Raw genomic sequence first — 4,148 nt, 5'->3', positions numbered from 1 at the left:
GCACTCTGCTACGTCTCGTGCGGTAATTGTCGCGCTCACACGGTAAACACCACTTACCGGGCTAGTAACGTAATACTATTTTGTAGCTGAAGTTAACAAAAACAGCTAATACAGATTATTTTACTGTCAGATTTTTTATTTACGTGTATTTATTTATATTTACACTGCTAAAATTATAATTGTATTATTTATTTCTTAAATACCAATATTGTTTTTTGTATAACATTCAATATCACATGTAAATTAATCAGATAGTTGGTTTTAGCTTACTAAATTACCTGACGGCAATGTAATATCCATTCCTTTATTCCAATATAGTAATACTACTAATACTAAAAACATCCAAAAATCCGATCAAAAAATCTCTTTTATTTGTCCCTAAATAGCCTAAAAACGTGGGTTTACAGGTATAGTTTTCAAAATTTTTCCGGGGGCGGACCCCCGTTCCCCCCGCCTACCTGGGGGGTATTCCATACCCCTCAGACCCCCCGGCAAGCATACATAAGAAGCCCCCCCAAATCAAAAGTCTGGGTGCGCCCCTGCCTAGAACACACTTACTTGGGTCTTTTTTTATCTAACATATTACGAGGGTAGACGCATACATCAGCTTCCGTGTCAACTAGAAATTGTTGTTTGGTTACCTTATCGGTGACAAATAGGCGACGGGAACATGTGAGGTCGGAGTCGCTTGTCGCCATTAGAGACTCCCTGGGTCGTTTCCCGATCTGCATCCTTTGAATCTGCAAGGGTCGGTGCACTTCGTTGCTGCGTCGCCAAACCGCCAGTGATACCAACAGACGTCATGGCGATCAAATCGATTCTTGGATCGTTGCCATGATCGTCTACGTGGATATATGTCTGATGTCTTGTGGAAATTTGGACGTCTCATGTCTTCTTTGATTCCTGCTATTTCTTGTTGAAATTTGTCTGTTATTTCTCTAATATTTGATGTCAATGTGGTTGTAAAGCGTTCCATCATTTCTTCCATCGAGGGAGCTGATAAGGACGCCTCCGATACTTGATGGTGAGGACTGACTTCATGTACAGCATCCGCAAGCTCCGCCAGTGTATCGAGGTCTGCAGCCTTTTGTGTTACGGCTAAGCCATTGAAACCTCAGTAGTGGATCAGGTATCATGGTTCCGGCTGGAGTACGCATGTGCCTCAGGAACTGTGATGGTGTCCGATCACCTAACTCTTCTCGTTCTAAAAGTTGTTTCGTCTTCTGTTCCTGGGTCAAGGTAAACCGTTTTTTATAAGTTCTTTTTTTAACTTGATGTACTTTTCTTCTGCTGGAGGGTTGGTGAGGATATCCCTCACTTCCGCTGCGTATTTTGCATCTAGGTTACCGCAGACGTAATAGAACTTAGTTTCGTGGACCGTGATCCCCGCTAGAGAAAACTGGGTTTCGATTTGTGCAAACCACAATTCTGGATCTGAGTGCCAGAAAGGAGGGATCTTGACTTGAATTCTGTCTACTGATTGTTCTCCGTTTGACATTTCGGATCACGTCGGGGTCACCAAATGAAGTTGTGAACTCACAAATGCTAGACAATAGTAAAAATATGTGTATTTAGTAAAAAGATAAAGTGAACAATAATAATTGAATGAATTAGTAAACAAATAAATATCATCTGTTAAATGAAGATTTATATACAGGTAAGTAGTCAGGCACTACACTGTTTATTGTATAATGACCATAAAAGTAAATTAATTTATAGCAAAACATAGTTATAAAAATAATATTAACTATTTTTAATATTCAGTTTTATGTCTGTGATTGTCGTGACAACATTTCGTGTTTTTCCATCAAAAATGCTCTATTAATAAAAAATCACCAAAGATATTGCGTTACCATGGAAATTTTATGAAACTTCAAATGTTAATGAAATTAAAAAAATAATAAAAGTTTTAAAAAACGGATCAAAAAATTTTAAAATGCTTTTCCTGAAAACGTACGTTTCAAAATTTTCACTCAGTAAAGGCTAGCAGTGCGGAGTCTGGGGAATGTTTGAGGCAATTATATTAATTGATCTAAAATACTAAAATGCTATGGAAAGAGATGAAAACAGGTCCACGACGTAGGAAGTGGCGTAGGAAGTAGTAAAGTTTAGCATCACAGAGTGTGGGAACCGTGTGTGACAATTTTGTAACCCAGGCCCCGGTTGGGAAGTGATTGTGTTATCAAGCACCCTCACATGTGCCGAGCCAATATGTCCAAGAAGCACTGCCTTCCTACTCTCTCACTCAAAGGCAAAACGTGCGCATCCCAACTGGGCACTCCCTGATCCGACTCTTCCTTCAGGACACTCCCTCCTAAAGGATCAGGGTGCTAAACTGGCAGGCTTCTTTACTATTTCTTTAATTTCTCGCTATTTTATTACTACTCTCTCACTGTCGAGTCCTCTGACTCAAAAATCTGCCTCCAACTATTCTTTTCTCAACTTTATCTTCATTTCCCTATCTAATCATCCCAAGTCAAGGTGGAACAGCATACGCCGAGGACTGCATGGTCAAGGGGGAGCTTGGCCACAAGTATGCGGACTATGGATACCAGGCGACCTCCAGTTTAAAGTAGCCTTCTCCGGGTAAGCGGGGCTCTGCCCGGGGTGACCCACATTTCCCTAGCTACTCGTGGGACCAACATGGAAAACAACTCAAACAAAAAAGAAAAAGAAAAAGAAGAAGTAAGTATGGAGGTAGAGGAGGGGACAACAACTCCCCAAGGGATGGAGACATCTGAGGCGGCCACAGGGTCCCAAGATGTCATCCCCCGAGAACCTAGCATTCCCTCCCAGGAGGTGTCCGCACCTCAGGGAGTGGATGCAATGACATTATCAGAGGAGGGAGGCCTCCTCAATGAAGACGACTCCGAAACTGTCAAGGAGTTAGAGGTAGAAGCTGGAAAGCTCAAGCTCACCAAGGAAACCTTGGCGAAAGATGTGCGGTTCCAGAACTAAGAGATTCCTCTGGCTTGTAAGGAGGGGAGTTCCAAGGCAGGAAGCCTATGAGCAGAGCCTCGAGCCACTAGGGAGGAATGAAAATAAAGGGGAGACCAGCAGTAGGCCAAAAAGACCTAGGCAGGACACAACAACCCCCGAAGAAGCTCGTGAGAGGAAAAACAGAAAGAAAGAGAGCTCAGCAGGGGCAACGCCTACTACCCAGGAGGCTACCAGTCAACCCCACAAACTCTCTTATAAACAGGCGACAGAGGGGATCAGAATTGGAGTCATCCACACCAACTACCCCGAGGTCCTGCTTACAAACGAACAGATGGGAGCACTCCAGGAGATCATCTTGACTCTCGTCTGAAGTGAGGCCCCAGAGGAAGGCCTTCGGCCTAGATTCAATGCAGTTTACAGCAGGCAGGGCTATATGGTTCTGGTCTGTGCAAATGAGGAGACGGCTGCCTGGATAAGAACTAAAGGCGAAAGGTTAAGCCTTGAGGGGGGGATAACCGTGAAGGTCGTGTCTGAGGGAGACATTCCCAAGGCAAAAGTCCTAACGGTCTACTTCCCAAACAGTAACCAGTACTCGTCCCAGCACATCTTGTGGGCACTCAACAGGCAAAACGTAGACCTGCCAGCAGAGACTTGGAGGGCTCTGAGCAGAGTGGAAGTCGAAGGAAACACAGTGATTTTGGTCCTGTCCATCGACCCAAAGACGGCGGCCAGGATCACCAGGGACCGTCCACTGATTGTGGCCTACAGATTTGGTGTAGTCACGCTTAAGCTGAGGGGCAAAGGTCGGGAGGAGGGAGCTGTTCAATCAGCTCCGGCACCTCGGCCTGAGCCCCCCTTGTCCACCATAACATCAAACGCTGAAGGGGAGGCCACCGTCACTCCAGCGCAGCCACCAACCGCTCCGCCAGCGCAGTCACCAAATGCTCCGCCAGTGCAACCACCAACCGCCACCCTGGGTGCAAAGAAAAACACACCACCCTCAACATCCACTTCCACGGTGAGGTCAGTGGAGTCAAGGAGGGGCGAAGAAAGGAGAAGCCAAGACTCCCGGCACTTCCCTATCTTCGACAGGAGAAACTCCCAGGAAAGGAGAAAGGAGAGGCACAGGGGGCCCTCAACGACAAGAAGGGAGCAGTACCGGCCAAGGAGCATCTACCCTAGACAAGGGGACAGAAGGGAGTCCTATC

Source organism: Macrosteles quadrilineatus, unplaced genomic scaffold, assembly GCF_028750875.1.
Source record: "Macrosteles quadrilineatus isolate MER2022 unplaced genomic scaffold, UCM_ALF_1.0 Scaffold_1__1_contigs__length_201487025, whole genome shotgun sequence".
Taxonomy (NCBI): Eukaryota; Metazoa; Arthropoda; class Insecta; order Hemiptera; family Cicadellidae; genus Macrosteles; species Macrosteles quadrilineatus.
The sequence above is the reverse complement of the archived record's forward strand: the minus strand, read 5'-3'. Positions refer to the sequence as shown.